General features: G+C 38.2%; 2 long non-coding RNA genes across 3 annotated transcripts; both read right to left on the reverse strand.

Moving 5' to 3' along the window:
- Positions 1–2,863: 2,863 nt before the first annotated feature.
- LOC139192876 (uncharacterized) lies at positions 2,864–3,523 on the reverse strand. Its single transcript, XR_011577389.1, has 2 exons — positions 3,425–3,523; positions 2,864–3,273 (listed from the first exon to the last, which is right to left on the reverse strand). It is a non-coding gene; the product is annotated as an uncharacterized lncRNA (long non-coding RNA).
- Positions 3,524–8,686: 5,163 nt separating this feature from the next.
- Positions 8,687–10,955, reverse strand: LOC103439148 (uncharacterized). Of its 2 annotated transcripts, none has more exons than XR_011577390.1 (3): positions 10,291–10,955; positions 9,227–9,462; positions 8,687–9,112 (listed from the first exon to the last, which is right to left on the reverse strand). It is a non-coding gene; the product is annotated as an uncharacterized lncRNA (long non-coding RNA). The 2 variants fall into 2 exon arrangements; XR_003770306.2 differs by lacking the exon at positions 8,687–9,112 and adding an exon at positions 9,672–9,719 and having other exon boundaries at positions 9,119–9,462; positions 10,291–10,865.
- Between the last annotated feature and the right edge of the window lie 8,485 nt (positions 10,956–19,440).

A 19,440-nucleotide genomic window follows, 5' to 3' on the forward strand; every position in this document is an offset into this window, starting at 1 on the left:
AACTTTTAAGTGCTCAGGCGTGCCACTGCCATCTTCAGCATGGCAAATGTAAAACGGATGTTGAGTTTTAGTTGTATATATATCCAAGAGACCACGTTAGTTATGACAGGTGCCTTTGTGGGGCCTTAGGTGTAGGACTTGAAGCTTCCAGTCAATAACTAACTCAGTACTTGAACATATAATGTCCGCTTCATTGATTGTATGAATTTTATAACCATTATACTTCTGATTACTTGAGCCCGAAGAGCAGAATGAATCAAAATAGGTGCCTTTGTAGGGCCTTAGATATAGGCCTTGAGGCTTCCTATCAGAATTCATTCCATACTCAAACGTTCTATGGTAATCATAATATAATAGAAATAAAACTAAGGAATAGGTCAATTACTTGCGCCCCAAGTAACTTCGGACTTCTGGTTATCAAAGCTTGTCATGGATGGGTTAAGTTCACATAAGGTTCTTTTTTATGCCTTAAGGCCAAGGACTTTTAAGTGATCAAATCTTACATGCCCGCGGGCTTCGAACTTAGATTTGGTTTGAACTGTGAAGACATATTCAAATCGGATTCAAGCACTGAGAGAGTTTTTTAATAGCCATCTTACTAGAAATAACTTGAATACAACTTGAAGTATACAACATATTGCTAGGTTAATGAATGCAAAGACAGAAACAAAGAGGGTCGGGCAAGGTTTAACCTTGTCGGGCAAGGCTGATCGTCTTGCAACTTCCTATCTTTGTGGTTTATCAAGGGGGTTGAGAGCTTTAGAAGAGGGGTAGGGAGATGAGTTTACAGAAAGAAATCGATACTACAACAAGAGTTAAACAGGGTAGCAGAGCTATTACAAAGGCTTGAGTGAGGGTTTATCTCAAAAGGGATGAAGGCTTGGGCTGACTACAGGCTATTTAAATGTCTAATTTCCATTTGAAAACTTGGGGAGTTCTAGGTATGTTGTTTATGGAAGAAGCTCTGTCTCAAATCCCTCAAACGATCTCTCAGTTGCAACATTGTTTTCGTAGGTTGTGGAACTTGATTTTCTCTATCCGTGTGAATTTGTGCCTTAGGTTATGTTTATCTGCTAATTGTGTATTTTGGAAATGCTTATTTGATGAATGCACTGGTATAATTGATCAGTAAATTACTATGATCGGTATGTTTCTGTGGAAGTGAGTCATGGGGTGGGAGTTCATGGTTATGGTGGAGGATGCACAAGATAGCAAGAGCCCTCTAAAGGAGGCGCACGATATCCAGTCCCAGATTAAGAGTGTTATGCGCTCATGCGTCCCTTACTTCAAAGAACTATCCGAATAAGCTCTATCTCACTCTCTCTCTCTTCTCATTGAATTTGTGTGCTTTTGATGAATTTAATTTCAAATATTAGTTGTCATTTTTCTTTTCTTTTATGCCAGAATGTGTGGTATAAATTCATGCTGGATTGATTTGTACTCAAAGTTTGTTACTTTGCTTGAATTTTGTCTTATTTAGTTCAACATTCTAAACGCTGGCGGTGCTTCTATTTTCCACAATGTAAGCCCAAGATTATGCGATGGTGCTCAATTTGGATTTGTTGCATAGCTAGAAAGATGATCTTGCAGTAATTGTTGAAGACAGTTATATGCCAAGGTATTGATTCTTTCGAATCCCAGTTTAAAAAACAGTCAGATTTATATATATTTTGCATCATTATAATTAGACCACTTGGGTTAGCTTAAGATTACAGAGAACAGCCTACTACATGAGGGAATAAATCTTTCTTATAGCATGCATATCCATATATAGCAAGCAAAGTTTGAATTTGTTGGTTCTCAGGCATTAGACCGTCTTTCCTTTAGCTTATAATTAGCTGCTCATGAATTCTTGGCATCTTATTGTAATCTTCTTATTGGGGTGTTTTACAGCACCGTAGATTTTTTTTTTCAAGAAGCTTCCTTAGTTTGTTGTCAAGGCTGATTCAATTTTAAGTAATATTTATGGTGTAGATTAGGAAAACAAACTTTGAGGTATTAATTTTTTAGAGATAGTGTATGCTTGAAGTTAGCCCTGTTTTTATGTCTTCCAACATTCTGTTTTCTTGGAGTTACTATGTGCTTGAAAACTTGCTGAAACAACAATGGAACAGTTTTTTTGTTTTTTGTTTACTGCTGAAACAGGTGCCAGGCCTACAGGCCATATATTTTGCCACCTTAACTGCAAGGGCAAAATATGTGTGGACTGCATCTTGCTTCTGTTTCTTACGGAATAGGCGTCCTGCATTTTTTTTATTTGAACATTAGTGCTTGAAAGCTTAGCTGCTGAAACAACAATGGAACACTTTTAATGTTTTTTGTTAACTGCTAAAACAGGCAGCCTGCCTGCAGGACATATATTTTGCCATTTTAACTTCAGAGGCAATATATGTGTGAACTGCATGTTGCTTCTGTTTCGTATGGAAACAGAGGATTTTTTGCAACCACATCTTTTGTAATCAAGAACGCTCAACTTTCTCCTATTAATTGTACAATGTCTTTTCATATAAGCTATTTTGAATGTATATAAAAACCAAGCTGCTTATCTTACCGATCCTTTTCACTCCTATCCCTCTGTTCATTCATAATTATGTTTAATTTATTCGGGTTAAATGTGTCTTATTCATGCAGTTAAGGCTGCTGCATTCAAGTCCCACAGCAACGCGCATGCATATTTTCTAGTTAATTCTAAAATACAAATTCAATTTTTCTCCATATTAAAAAGTACGCAATTGCACTTATATATTTCCCATAAGATCATAATTCTGTTACCACAATATATTTCTTTTTGATATATTTCTATTTTGATAGGATTGATATTTTGATCTGAATCCTATTTTGTATTAATAGCAAGTGTAATTCATTTGATCTCACAAAGACTATGATATTATTGCAACACATTCCAATTGGAATTAAAAAATAAATAAACATAAACCTTCACTTCCTCTGAACTATAACCAGAATTCTCCTCTGAACAATTATCAAAGGAGCTTAAAACATAACATCCTTTCTACTTTTTTTCACAACTTCTTAAACATGCTCGGAAAGATTAGGATTAAAACTAATTACTAAAATCCCAAATTAAAATGGTTCATCCAATAGTGCAATTCCTTCAGATGATACAAATATTTAAGCATGAGCACACACCTCATCTTGAGATTCAGAGCTCTCTTCAGATCCAGAGCTACTAGTGTCTGCCTTCTTAACAGCGACTGATGGGCCTTTCTTTGCAGTTGAGCAAGCTTTTTGGGCAGTAACCTTTGCAGGGGTTTCCTGTGAACACAAAAGTTGAGAATAAATACACAACACAATGTATCCCAAATATACAGATATGAGTGACTCAATCTTCAGGTGAATGTCCCATACAATAACCCCCATGGCAAAAAATAATTATGGCACCAGGTTTGGAAAACCAAAAACTCACATCATCATCTTTTGAATCATCGCTACTCTCATCTGAGCTTTCAGCTGAAACAGACCACCTATTAATTGATGAAAACGCCTCATCACCACCGAGGGTTACTGTTTGCACTCAAAATATACCCATTTTTACTTATTTGGGCAATTTGGGTAAAATATGGCATTTGGAGGATTAATATGCAAGAAAGCTAACTTGGAAAGATATTTAGATGCAAGTAGGATAGGTTTTACACTATAATATTGTTTCTCCTATTTGTTTGGGTGGTGGAGGTTTGTCTAGCCTTTGTTTAATCAAGGAACATGCATGTATTGCAAGTAGATGGAAAGGCATCAGCAAGCTTTCGGGCAAGGAACATGTGAAAGAAGCCAACTTGCTTCATTTTAATGTTAGTTTATTACAAGTGGGAAAACATGTGATGAAAGCATGTGGTGGAAATGCAAGTTCCCCTTTTAATATTACTCTCCATGCAAGTTGGCAAGTGAAATGCAAGCTGCCCAAGCTTCGTTCGGGCAAGTACAAAACCTCAGCAGGAGGGTTTCCTCCAGACCTCTATAAAAAGGAGCAGATACACTCAATCAGACACTCAAAACAACCAATCAAAACTCTACTCAAATTAGCTCATCAGCTTCCTTGTAGACATTTATTTTTAGCCAAGCATCCTTTGCTTTTCTTGTTTATTAGCTCTGCTACTCACTTGTAGTATCGATCTGATTTGTAGCTTTTATGTACTCATTTCCAGCCATATAAATTACAAGCAATCTGCAATTTTAGTCACTTTCCTCTGTCATTTATATTTCCAAGCAACCTTGTCATTTACATATTGTTATATTTCTCCATATAAGTAAAGTCCTTATTTTTAAGGCAAACAAAGAACCTTAATTTGAGCAACTCCCACTCAAATGGCACAATCTCTTGATTTGAAGTCAAAAGGCGCAACCTCAATCATTCAAATCCCTTCTACTAGCGGCATCTAGTAGTGGCACGCCCGCACCCGCCAATCTCGTATGTGAAGTAAATCCCTGGCTCCGCAAGGCACCATGGCGGATTTAGTGAGCGAACATATTTTGGCACGCCCGGTGGGATCCTTATATGAAGATAGATCATGAACAATCCTTATGTTCATGATTTTTCTGCTTTTTCGGAGGATGGCGGTGTTGAAGAGCGCCCAAGCTATGGCTATCACATAGAGCCAACCTATGAGTTGCCAACTTATGGGTACATGGCGGAAGAATACTCAAGTCCCATGGAACATGATTGTCGGCCAACTAATGGCCATCAAATAAATAATAATCTTGAAGATTGGCCAACTTATGGCTATGATGAAGGTTATTATTCTTTTGAAGACAATCATATTCATGAATACTATGATAGGCTAACAAATGGCTTTGAGTATCAAAAGGCTTCCAATGAGTACATAGAGCCAATATATAAGATGCCAACTCATGATCATCCGGATGAAAAGCTCTACAAAGAGGATGTGGGCAAATTAGAGAAGATGTCCAAACTCCATGTGGCAAACATCGAGTATGGTGAAGAGGTCACTAAATGTTTTAAAAGGGTGGAGGAAAGCTATACAACTTTTGGAGAAACGTTGAAAAAGTTGATAGATCAAATGTGTCAAATCCCTTCTACAAAGCACGCTCACCCTACTACAACCAAGGAAGAACAAATCATACACGTTGATGAAGGTCAAACAATGGCCCCACCCAATGAAAAATCCATGAAAATGGATATGGTTGTAGGAGACCAAGCTAAGATGGAGATGATGGCTAGTATAGGCCAAACACCAACGCTCGGGGGGCACGAGCCCACACCTCATGTGGAGCCCGAAGAAGAAGAAAATAGCTCCTACACTCTTCCCCGCCAACACGAGCATGTTGTCCGCATCGAGATCTCAGGGGGGCAAAGCTCGGGATCAAACATGAATTGCCACCTCCTATGGTTCCCAAGCTACATAGCATGACCAAATTAAAAGGTGGATCTGATCTTTCTATACTCAATTTTAAAAAGAGAAAAAGATTTGAGTGTTAAGAGATATCTGGGCAGTCAAGGGGCTTGACCAATGAGTCCGAGTTGTTGTTTCCTCTTTTGCCCGAAGTGGGTTTTCTGATTCTTTCTTTTCTTTGCTTTCTCTCATTTCTCCTTTATTTCTTCTTTCCTTTTCTCTCTTTTTGCCTTCCTGTCTGAAAAGACCTTTCTTTTGTTTACTTGCTTTTTGATTTCAAATAAAAAGAACAAAACAAAAAAAAAAAAAAAAACAAAACAAAAGAAAAGCTAAAAACAAAAAAAAATAAAAACAAAATGTGCACCCTTTTTCTCATATTTTGCCCGAAGGGGGTGGTATAGTTTATGTTTCTATTGCCTGACAAAGGCTTTCTTTTTGGTGTGGTTTGCCCGAAAGGGCTCTGTCTCTATCTCTCCCCTTTTCTTTATTATTTATTATTTTTCTTTTTTCAAGCTATACTTTACCCAAACGGGCTTCATGGTATTTTTCTATATAATATTATCTTTGTATTTATATCTAATATTATATTATATTATATAGTCAAAATGCTTTGCCCGAAAGGGCTGTATTCTATATATATATATATATATATATATATATATATATATATATATAGTATTATAATATATTTTATTTTGTGTTAGAAGAAAAGACAACAAAGAAAATATAAAAAAATGGTAGCCTCTTTGACTTTGCCAAAAAGGGATTTCTGTTGCCCAACTTGGGCTTTCTCTTCCTTTGATTTTGGTTTGCCCGAAAGGGCATTCTCCAACTTGCCCGACAAGGGCTTTCGTTTTCTTTTTTTTTTTGTTTGCCCGAAAGGGCTTTATGTTTTTTTTTTATTATTTATTATGCTGTCATGAAGAAAAAGATATAAAAATTAAAAATTCCAAAAAACTACAAAAAGATTTTGCTTTCTTGTTTTATTTCTTGCTTTCTTTGCTTTCTTGCTGGGGGCTTTATTCCTCTATTTCTTTGTTTCTTTTTGGGTTATGTGATGTACACACAAAACATAAAATATAAAGAGTTGGGTAGTTTGTGAGTAGCCATTTTTACCCTTCTTTCCACTTTTCTCTTATCCAATGGATGTATTTAGCCCGAACCCAAAAGCTGAAAAACCATCAACAACAGCAGCAAGATATTCTCATTTTTCTACCATTAGTTGTCAATGACCTATCAGCTACCAGTTTTAATGGGTGAAAAGTAGAGGAGTAAAGCCTCGTTTGGGTTTGGGTTCTCAAAACAGATTAAACCATGGAGGTTGGATGGTGGGTGCAGAAAATTGTTTTTCCAGTTTGCCCGAATGCTTGATGAAAGTATGTTGCTGTTGCCCGAGAGAGCTACAATCTTGCCCGATGGGCAGGACATCTTTTCTGCTGCAAATTTGTTTAGATGTTAGAAATTAGACATGGGGCCCCATGTTTGATCTGGCAAACGGGTTTAAAGTGTTCTTGCCATAGCTGTTGTAACCTCAACAATGTGTTACCACCCTGCTTACAAAGAGTGCAAGGCTCGAAGAAAATTGTGAAAATTGCAACGACTCTTCCAAACAACTAATTTCTCGCTCACACATGAACTCAGCTTCCTCCGTCCCAAAGAATCAACTCAGCGATGGCGACTACAACTGCTCTTAGTTCGCTCTTCCGAGTTCGTATCTTCACAAAGACTTCTCCGCCATTGGAGCATCCTCGCTTGGGCTCTGTTAGGAATGTGGAAAGAGGAGGTTTATCCTTGATGGCTACGATGGTGGAAGTTTCACCATTTTCTTTGCTTTGGTGAAAAGATTCTTTTCCTCTACAAAAACTGAGACCACAGCAGCCATGCCGTTCTTTGAGCCGCAAGCCCAGTGAGTGCAACATGCTCCCCAGATGATCACCAACAGAGTCCTCCGCTTTTAAAAAAAATATGGCAACTCCTGTCCCCGGTGCAAGGCTCTGCCAACAGATTGAGGTTCTACTGGTGGTTGAGGTTTCCACAAATCAATAATGGAACAGCAACGGTCGTCACCTCCACATAAACGCAGTGCCATCGAAGCCTCGGAGAAGCAATTATTGAAGCAGTTGACTTTTGGGTTCTGCAGAACTCATCCAGCTGCTGGAAATCCTGAGGAGAATTCTGTAAATAGGGGAACAAAAGCCCAGTCTCTGCATACATTCTCAAAGAAGAACCCAAAAACTGAAACACAACAACAAAATCACTAGAGAGAAATAGAGTCTGGTGTGAGTTTGGTGATTTTAAGGTGCATCTCTCTCTTTCTCTCTCTCCTTTTTCTTTTTCTCTTGTCTCTTTGGTCCCCTTCTTGCCCGAAAGGGCACTTCTTTCTCTTTTTATTTCTTTCTCTTTCTTTCCTGTCCCATTCTGCCGACAAATGGTCTTTCTTTACTCTTTTTTTAACTGTTTCTTTCTCTCTCTCTCTCACTCTTTCCGTTTCTTTTTCTTTTTTTCCATTCCTTTCTCTTTCTCCTTGTCTCTGTCATGTCTCCTTGTTTTCTTTACTTTGCCGGTTGGGCTTTGTATATTATATATAAATATATATATATATATATAATATAATATTTGAAGAAAAAAAGAATCTGAGTGCTTTTGCCCGAGAGGGCTAGATATATATATATATATATATATATATTATATTTATAATTATATTATATTACATATGAAAAGAGGCAAAAAGAAAAAGACAAAAAATAATAGTTGCCCAAGTTTACTTATCTCTTATCCCTCTTTTCTAGTTTGCCCGACTTCGGGCATTTTTTTGGTTTATCATCTCTGTAATGGATAAAGGTGCTCCCATGTTTTTTGGTATCAACAAGAAGGAATACAAGCCAGACAGAAACATTCTTTCCAATGTTAGTTGCACTACCAATTGCCTTGCTCCTCCTGCCAAAGGTTATCAACGACAGAAGGACCGAAGAGGTAGACGTGCCTCTTCCTTCGGCATCAATCCTGGCAGCGTAGGAGTTGTAAGTTTCACAAACTTTGCTCAAATTTGTAAAACTTGGGGGGCACTGTTTGCACTCAAAATATACCCATTTTTACTTATTTGGGCAATTTGGGTAAAATATGGCATTTGGAGGATTAATATGCAAGAAAGCTAACTTGGAAAGATATTTAGATGCAAGTAGGATAGGTTTTACACTATAATATTGTTTCTCCTATTTGTTTGGGTTGTGGAGGTTTGTCTAGCCTTTGTTTAATCAAGGAACATGCATGTATTGCAAGTAGATGGAAAGGCATCAGCAAGCTTTCGGGCAAGGAACATGTGAAAGAAGCCAACTTGCTTCTTTTTAATGTTAGTTTATTACAAGTGGGAAAACATGTGATGAAAGCATGTGGTGGAAATGCAAGTTCCCCTTTTAATATTACTTTCCATGCAAGTTGGCAAGTGAAATGCAAGCTATCCAAGTAAGGAAATGCAAGCTGCCCAAGCTTCTTTCGGGCAAGTACAAAACCTCAGCATGAGGGTTTCCTCCAGACCTCTATAAAAAGGAGCAGATACACTCAATCAGACACTCAAAACAACCAATCAAAACTCTACTCAAATTAGCTCATCAGCTTCCTTGTAGACATTTATTTTTAGCCAAGCATCCTTTGCTTTTCTTGTTTATTAGCTCTGCTACTCACTTGTAGTATCGATCTGATTTGTAGCTTTTATGTACTCATTTCCAGCCATATAAATTACAAGCAATCTGCAATTTTAGTCACTTTCCTCTGTCATTTATATTTCCAAGCAACCTTGTCATTTACATATTGTTATATTTCTCCATATAAGTAAAGTCCTTATTTTTAAGCAAACAAAGAACCTTAATTTGAGCAACTCCCACTCAAATGGCACAATCTCTTGATTTGAAGTCAAAAGGCGCAACCTCAATCATTCAAATCCCGTCTACTAGCGGCATCTAATAGTGGCACGCCCGCACCCGCCAATCTCGTATGTGAAGTAAATCCCCGGCTTGCCCGCAAGGCACCATGGCGGATTTAGGGAGCGAACAGTTACAAGTGCATTAACTGCAGCAGAAGTCGTTGCAAGATGTGGCATCTGGGAAATGAAAGAACACGCAATCAATTGTAAATCAAAGAACATGCTATCAATTGTAAGGAAATGAATGCAAAGCACTATCTAATAGAGTAGATAAGTAATATTGTATAAGCCTAGTCAAGCTATCACAACTAACACCAACTGAGTTAAACAAAGATACATGATTGATACATCCCAAGACCGCAAAAAACACTACAATTCCAACTTACCCTTTACAACACAATGGTAGAATTTTATGCAGAACTGGAATAATCCCTCTGATATCAAGCACAAAGCACAAAAAAGATTGCAAATTGAATTAGAAAGCAACCCAATATACTGAAATAGTGTGCCTAACAACTGCACTGAATCCTCAAGTCCTCAAGCAATTTAACACTAAAACCAATAAACTCCAACCACTTCAAAACAAAACATTTGAGAATCTAAAGTGAAAACTCATACGGCAGACAGCTTGGAGACGAAATAAAGAAAACCCAATTGCCAGAAACTCACAGAAGCATAGATAAATGGAGACAGTGATAGCTTTGAAATTTAAAAAGAAGTGATGGCTTTTGTTTTTGGGTTGAATTTGATTTGAATATACTACCAACTGCCAGAAGATTAATAGCATGAAAATAATACATAAATGGCACCTGGGAGTTGGTTTGGTATTTTTCTGACCAGGTCTCCATAACTAATGCTGGATAGATGATTGAAGTTTATGATGACGATGATACAGCACATCGTTTTCTTTTGCTCTTTTTTTTTTCTTTTTTTTTTAAATAACAATTTGGTGAAATAGTTTGTATAAAAAAAAATAAAAAAATGAAAAGGGAGTAGGGATCATACTGTGTGCATCCAGTTGTAGTTTTGCAGAATTGAAAACCATTCCATAGAGATAACAGAGAAAAGCCTCTGAAAACTGAAGTCCACTTGCTAAGTCGGCTTTGCAGGGGCACTTCATTGCCTTGTGAGCCTTGGCAAGAGACTAATTTCCATCAGTATTTCATCACAATAGAAAGGCAGAAGCTTGATGCAGGTCCAGAAATCAAAAGAATGCAGAAATCTTTCATTGCGCAGAAACTGTACCAACAAAAAATGAAAACCCAGAATCAGACAAAAAAAAAAAAAAAGAACCAGAAATCCAAATTAATAAAAAAAATACAAACTGAAAAACCCGCCCCATTTGAATCGAAGATAATCCAGCAAACTCGAATAAAAAAATTAAAAATTTCAGACAGCAAACAGAATCCAACAGCATGTTCCTCAGGAGTGAGAGAGACAGAGCTGAGAGGTGAGTGAGAGAACAGGGGAGGAGTTTCTTGCTGAAATTTCTTTAGTTGTGTGTACATCAATGACCTTGTAGAACTACGCATCGCCCTCGCGCCCGCACAAAATTAAAAATTTTAAATTAAGGAATAACTGTTTTCTTATGATCTTGCATTTGGCCTATTAGTGGATCCTTGGATCACTAGGAAGTAGTAGTTAAATAATGGGGTCATATTGTAATGGAGTAAGGATTAGATTGTAGTAGTCTTGTTAATTGTGGGTTTTAGTTTTAATTGAGTTATCTGTTATGCCAGATGGCACTCACGCGAATGTAATGGCTGGTGTGTGGTTTAAAAGCCTCAACTAGTGGATTTAAAAAGCATATATGAAAAACAATTAGAATTTCCTTCTTCTTGCTGTGCAATTCCTCTCCTTAGTACCCACCATTACCACACAGTCAAGGTTGTAGCTAGGTATTGGCTTGGGTTTTATCATTGGCATCACCTTCCGATTATGGTATCCCTTCTGTATATGCCCCGTCCCACCACCACAACCCGCATCTCTGCCATGGAATCTCGTGTTGCTGCTATTGAAAACACCTTATCTAACCTTCCCACTCAGTTAGCTGACGCCATTGATCATGCTTTTGAAATGCGATTGCCTATATATTTCGAGCAATTTCATCGTGAGCAAGCTGCTCGCGGTGGCGGCGAGGTTTCTTCTTCTCCTCCCTTCACGGATCTTCCTCCACCTCGAGACATGGACCGCATCCAAGCACCGCACAGTCCAGTCACCCCTGGCCGTGCTACTGTTAAGCCATCGTGGTCTCCGCGCATCGACTTTCCTCGCTTTGGAGATGGTGTCGATTTGTTAGCCTGGATCTATAAGGCTGAACAATTTTTTGTTTATTATGGCATTCCCGATTCTCAGCGCGTGGTCACAGCTTCATTCCATCTCGAGAGGGAGATACTTCAATGGTATAGATGGATGGATTGTTCCACTACTACTCCTTGTTGGGAGGATTTCACTCAGGCACTGTGTAAGGAGTTTGGTCCTTCCGAGTTTGAAGATAGTACTGAGGCACTCTTCAAACTTTGCCAAACAGGTACCCTGCGTGATTATATTGCTAAATTTCGGAAACTTGCTAATCGTACTTGTGATGTTGGTCCTCTCTTGTTAAAGAGTTGTTTTCTTGGTGGCCTGAAACGGGAATTAAAGTATGTTGTGAAATTGTTGAAGCCTCATTCTGTTCATGATGCTATTGCCATAGCAGTTAATTAGAAACTAAGTTTCAGGAGCTTAAAGGCGGTATCACTAAATCATCCCCCACAGTCCTTAAACACCAACCAAACACTACCACAGCAATTACCCTGTTAAAAAGCTTTCTCCAGCTGACATTCAATTAAAACGGGACAAGGGTGAATGTTGGTTTTCCACTGACAAATGGGTTCCATATCATAAATGTGGATTGAAGCAATTGCTTATGCTTGATGTTGCTGACCAAGCGGAGCTTAATGAGTTCACCCCAGACTCACTTCCTGAAGTTCATCACATGGAACTCAGTGAGTGTGCGTTCTATGGGACAACCGCCACCCCGAAAGCTCAAACTATGAAAGTGTAGGGCATTCTCCACGATCATTCTATGAGGATTTTGTTAGACTCTGGCAGCACACACAACTTTGTCGACACTCGATTGTTAAAACAATGGGGCCAACCAGTTCATCCTACTAAGTCCTTTGAGGTCATGATTGCCGATGGTGGTAAAGTCAAAAGTTTAGGTTGTTGGAGGTCCGATGCACTGTCCTTAAGGGGTTATGCTTGCAGTGTTGATTTGTATTCATTACCTCTCAGGGGTTGTGACTTAGTCCTGGGGGTTCAGTGGCTCTCTTCCATTAGCCTTGTATTATGGGATTTCCATCACTTGACTCTGGAATTCACGAAGAACAATCAGCACTACAAATTGTTTCCTTCTGCAGCTCCACCTTCTATTATACAAGAAGTCTCCTTACAGCATCTTGAGAAGGAAGTTGCTAATTCCAACTCGGGCATTTTGTTGTATTCTATGGAGACACAACCGGTGCTTGTTAGTGACTTTGAGTTGTCCCCAGCTCACTCTACACAATTGCACGCGTTATTGGCCGACTTTGAGTCCCTCTTTGTGTTGCCATCTCAACTTCCACCCTCCCGCTCACATGATCACCACATTCCATTGCTAGCCCGTGCCAAACCCCCTAATATACGGCTCTATCACTATGGGCCTCTTGAGAAGAATGAGATTGAACGAGCTGTCAATGACTTATTAGATGCCGGTTTTATCCGACACAGTCATAGTCTGTTTTCCTTCCTCGTACTTCTTGTCTGGAAGAAAGAGGGCACCTGGCGTATGTGTATTGATTATAGGGAACTTAATGCTCTCATAATCAAAAACAAATATCCAATTCCTCGAATTGATGATCTCTTGGATGAACTTTGTGGTGCCACCTATTTTTCCAAGTTAGATTTTCACTCCGGTTATCACCAAATATTGATGCAACCTGAAGATGTTGAAAAAACAGCATTCAAAACTCATGCAGGCCATTACGAGTTCTTAGTAATGCCTTTTGGGCTTACTAATGCCCCAGCAACATTTTAACAACTCATGAATGACATTTTCCGACCTTTCTTACAGAAGTGTGTGCTCGTATTTTTTTTTATGATATCCTCATATACAGTCCCTCTTGGGAGGATCACATGTCTTACTTGTTAGCTATTTTCCAAATCTTACAGCAACATAGCTTGTTCCTTAAGAAATCCAAGTGTTCTTTTGGTCAACAGTGTGTAGAGTACTTAGGCCATATCGTGTCTCGGGAAGGGGTAACTGCAGATCCTTCCAAATTACAAGCCATTCGCGATTGGCCGCTTCCTAAGACTCTTAAAGAATTGAGGGGTTTCTTGGGTCTCATGGGATATTATTGTAAGTTCATCGCTGGATATGGTTAGATTTGCCAGCCCTTGTATCAATTGACCAAAAAGGACAATTTCCATTGGACTCAAGAAGCTACATCAACTTTCAATCAGATTAAAAAAATTATGACATCCCCACCAGTTTTAGCGTTACCTGACTTCTCCAAACCCTTTGAACTGGAGTGTGATGCCTCAGGTAATGGCATTGGAGCTGTGTTGCAACAAGGGGGAAGACCTATTGCCTTTACCAGTCAAGCACTTGGTCCAAAAAATCGATCTCTCTCAACCTATGAACGAGTGCTTATTGCCATAGTTTATGCTGTGAAGAAATGGCACTCTTACTTACAAGGCAGACACTTCACCATTAAAACTGATCATTGCTGCCTCAAATACTTCTTGAGTCAGAAAGCTAATACTCATTTCCAACAAAAATGGGTTTCTAAGCTTATTGGCTATGATTATGAGATCCAGTTTCGTAGTGGCAGTGACAACCATGTAGATGATGCTCTATCTCGCGTACACGGTTCTCCTCTACTTCATGAATGTGCAGCAATATCATATCCTCATTTTGGTTGGTTTGATGAACTTCGACAATATAATGAATAGGATTCTTGGATTCAGAGTAAAGCTAAAGAGTATTTCCAAGCACAGGAGACTAATGCCACCACCCCTACATCTTCTAATTACTCTTTCCAGAATGGGTTTTTACGTACAAGGCAAGGATAATGTTAAGCCCTTCTTCTCCTTGGCGCACCAAGCTTGTTGAAGCCTATCATTCCATACCTGCTGCAATTGAACTCCGGCAGTAAATGTTATGAAGACTTCCAAGCTCGATTCCCTGCTTTCTCTCTTTAACCTTGTGGACAAGGTTTTCTCGAATGAGGGAGTAAATGTTATGATCTTGCATTTGGCCTATTAGTGAATCCTTGGATCACAAGGAAGTAGTAGTTAAATAATGGGGTCAGATTGTAATGGAGTAAGGATTAGATAGTAGTAGTCTTGTTAATTGTGGGTCTTAGTTTTAATTGAGTTGTATGTTATGCCAGATGGCACTCACGCGAATGTAATGGCTGGTTTATGGTTTAAAAGCCTCAGCTAATGGATTTAAAAAGCTTATATGAAAAACAATTAGAATTTCCTTCTTCTTGCTGTGCAATTCCTCTCCTCAGTACCCACCATTACCACACAGTCAAGGTTGTAGCTAGGTATTGGCTTGGGTTTTATCATGTTTGCAAATTAGAGTTTAGGTATTGGCAATCAACACCTCCTCTTCATGGTGGGGTCAACAGTCTTAACTAGTGATTTTCATCATATGGTTAGATTGAATTTGACTAACATTTTGTATTATTATGAAAGATTTCATCTCAAGATTGAATTTCAAGGCATACTTCCAACAATCTCACACTTGCACCGAAGTCAATCTGTTTGTGCACCTAATAGATGCAAATTGAGTGAACTTAAGCTTGTAGGTTATTCAGTTATGTATGGACCCTTTTATCTTAAAGAGTTTGACTGATACATGTTTCTGAACGTATAATGTTGTCTCTATTTTGTGTTTGAATACTTCAATGAGACCTTGATTCCATGGTTGACCTATGGCCGCATTACATCGTAGTGAATTACTACTAACGACCTTATAGTTTGGATTCAATCACTAATTCAGAAAGAATCTCGTCTTATTTGTAACACTATCTGAAACAGTTTCTAAAATGTCAGTTTATACATTTATATATTTATACATGTGTACTTTATACATGTGATATGTATATTTCTGCATATTGCCACTTCAATCTCAAGACCATTGTTGTACCATACATACAATAAATTCATAAGACTGGTGTTTCATTTAATGTGAAGTTCCATTTGTTTAATGGGTTATTATCACTTCAGTTTATATGTTGAGTGAATGAACGCTTCTCGATGTTTCTACTCTAATGTTCCTTTCTTGAAAGAAATACTCAACAGTTGCCAGAGTTCTGGTCCTGGGGTCGTTTGATATTCCTAAGCGATTCCTATAGTCATGAGTAAGTTGTGGATATCACAAAGTATGTGTACATTTGATTGTGACGTATACTTTATAAGGTTCATGAAAGTAGTTTTTTATAATATAGAAAAACTTTTACAGGTCTTCAACATTCGAGACCATTTTAAACCTTATATGGTATAATTGAGATAGTTCAACAAAATCATAAAGTCCATCATAATTGATCTTATCATCATACCATCTAATTTCAAGTCACAACTTTAAAATTGGCTATGCCACTTTGTGTCACTTTGAGAAACTATGCCCGAGGAACCATGTCTGGGGAGCCTACTTAAGAAAATACATGAGAATGCAGCAAACAAAATTAGGGCAAGTAGGACCCACAAAACCTGGAGGCTAAAACATATAAATATCTTCTTTAAGAAACCCATGAAAAAAATCATTTTTGACATCTAACTTGAAGGAAAATATTTGATAAACTAAGTTTTTTGATCAACATAATGCATGCATTAACAATTAAATGGGGGAAACATGCTTGTATGCACTCTAAAACAAAACTTAAACTATAAAATACAAAGCCTAGTGGTGGTGGTTAACCAAAACTCAACTCTAAACACAAAGAGAGTTGAGAAACTTTATACCTTTGAAGCACCTCTTTGATTAGCAAAGGTATTCACACATGAGATGTTCTTCTTTCCTTTGCCTCCTTGCTCCTTGGCACCAGGCCGGGATATGGAAGGATGAAATTTGCTTCTTGGCTCCATGTCTTCTTGGATTTGGATGGAGGAATGGGTTCTCTAAAAGCCCCAAAGAAGAGGGTCTCTAGGTTACGGCACCTAGGATGGTTGAGGGAAGAAGATGTGTGACATGGGAGGAAGAGATTACTAGCTATTTCCTCCCATGGTGGCAGGCCTCTTAGAGGGTAGAGAGAGCTTTGTGTTTTCTCTCTTTACCTCTTTGAAACCCTGATGAAGTGTGAGGTTATAAAGTGAAGGAAATTATTTGAGAAACTAAGTTCATTAAGCAACATAATGCATGCATTTAACAATTAAATGGTGAAAGCATGCTTGTATGCACCTTAAAATAAAACTTAAATTATGAAATTCAAAGCCTAGTAGTGGTGGTGAACCAGGAGTCAACTCTAAACATAAATAGAGTTGAGAAACTTTTATACCTTTGAAGCACCTCTTTGCTTAGCAAAAGAAATTCATCCATGTGAGGGCCTCCTTTCCTTTGCCTTCTTGCTCCTTGGCTCCATGGATATGGATGGAGGAAACTTGCTTCTTGGCTCCATGTGTTCTTGAATTTGGGTGGAGGAGTGAATTCTCCAAAAGCCCCCAAAGGAGAAGGCCTATAAGTTCCGATACCAAGGATGGTTGAGGAAGGAAATGAGTGACCATGGGAGCAAAGATTGGTAGCTAAAACTCCCATGGTGTGGCCAGCCTCCTATATTTTAGGGCATATTTCCAACATAAAGTCACTTATATAGCCCCTTACAAGTGAGTGGCATAAGTTGTAATAAGACTAATCATTACCCTTTCCTTTCTATGGCTGGCTACTAACCTGATATCTAATTTGTCTGATTAATTAACATATTAAAAACTAATCATAACCATAAGGAATTAAACTATCTAATTATCCATACTCATCTTTGTTGGATCCTTCAATCATGGCTACCCAAGCTAATCAGAAGAGGTTGGAGAACCTATTTAGTTTGAGATTACAATGCAATATGGTATTTCTTTAATTCAATACTCCTTTATCACATTGTTTGGTTCATGTCTACTAAATATGGTCTTTCTCTAATTCAATACTCCTTTATCCCATTGTTTGGTTGATAATTTATTCATGTCTACTATCCAATGCGATTCTCTTGTTTGTATGATTACCTTGAATGTTATTTGGAATGACTTCCTAAATCTCATTCATACAAAGACTAAGGACCTAAACACAAGAAAACTATGATGTCTCAGGTTAAATGACTACTTTTCATTATCCTAATCATGAGTTCTTATGTGACATGAGTATGAGAGCTCATCGTTAATTGCGTCAGTGGACTCACGCTCTATTAAACACCTACATACTTGTCTTGGTATCATTCACACCAATGACTCGAGACTAGCCACTTTCTTGAGAAATAAGACATATTGCCCTCGAGTGTAAAGGCAGAAGGGAGCTTGGGCATCCAACAGAGTGAAGTGTTATAAAGAAAAACACACTCGGACTTTGGCCACACTTCAACGACTGGTAGATGAGGGATTAGCCATGGAAAATAGGATCATGATGGTAGAGTCCGAAATTCAAAAGTTGGAAGAGCAACTTTCTACTTTGAAAGCTGAGAAGATGACCTTAGCAAGTTAACTTTACAAGAAAATAAAAGAAGTGACGAAGGTGAACCAGGAAGTTGAAGACTCTGAAGCCCAACTAGCCAACAACAACATGCACTTAGAAGAACCTGGCAAGATTTTTACAATCATGCAAACATATCATTCTAAAATAGTTTCTCTGGCAAGAGATGTAAGTTGTTAAGCTAAAATTTTGTAATTTACATTGTTGATGAAATGAAATGACTTCCATCTTCATATCAACTTGTCTTTTTGTTCTTTGAAGCTTAATTGCAGTAAATGCATGAACTCACTTCAGCTTTCCTTAAAAGGTTTAAACCTCTTCAATATAGTAGTCTCTAACATCCCACATAGTTAGGTGATATCTTTTAAAAAACTTAGCATTGAATGGATGCCTTTGCAAATTTCCTTCTAAATTTGCCAAGTAATATCCTCCTTTATCTAACACTTAGTTGATAATGAAATGACCCTTCTAAGTAGGGCTCCATTTCTTAAAACCTCTAACTTGAGCTCCCAAGGGCAGAATTGCCTTCCACACTAACTCTCCATCCTTGAAAGTTTTGAACTTTACTTCTTATTATAATCTCGGGCAATAGCTCTCCTCTATTCTTGAATCTTGTTCAAGGCCTCAATTTGGGCTACATCCAAATCTTCAACCCCTTTACACATAGCTTGAATGTATTCCTCACTGTGTAGTCCAGACTAGTTTTGGAGCCTAATAGAACTAACATTGATTTCCATAGGAAGCACAACATCTTACCCGAAGGTTAAAACATAAGGAGTAGTTCCAGTTCCTACCCTCTTAGAGGTTTTGTAGGCCCAAAGAGTCTCTCCTAACTTCTCATGCCATTTTCTGGACTATCTACCACCATTCTCTTAATAATATTTACCAAGATCTTATTACTGGCTTTTGCCTGACCATTTGATTAGGGATAATAAGGACTTGACTGGATCATCTTTATCTTGAACATTTTTGCAAATTCCTACATTTCTTTTGAGATAAAAGATGGCCCGCGGTCTATAACAATTGTCTCGGGCACCCCATATCTGTGTAAGATCTTGGTTTTAATGAACTTTTTAGCAGCAATTAAAGTGATGGTCTTTACAGTTGAAGCTTCCACCTATTTGGCGAAATAGTCTGTTGCCACAATTATGAAGGTGTGCCCCTTGCTAGAAGTTGGGTAAATCCACCTAATGAAATCCATTGCCCACCTTCTAAAAGACTAAGGCTTCACTATTGGATTCAAGGGTACTGAGGGCACATATTGGATAGGTCTATGTCTTTGGCATTCTTCACAACCTCAGGCATAAGCCTTACAATCTTTTTTCCATGTTGAGCTAGAAGTAGCCTTATCATTTTAGCAACCACCTCATCTTGGTTCCAACTTGATGTGCTTCACAAATGCCTTCATGTACTTCAGCCATTACTCTCATTGACTTTTCTAGGCCCAAGCATTT

This window comes from Malus domestica, chromosome 16 (assembly GCF_042453785.1).
Source record: "Malus domestica chromosome 16, GDT2T_hap1".
NCBI classification, from domain to species: domain Eukaryota; kingdom Viridiplantae; phylum Streptophyta; class Magnoliopsida; order Rosales; family Rosaceae; genus Malus; species Malus domestica.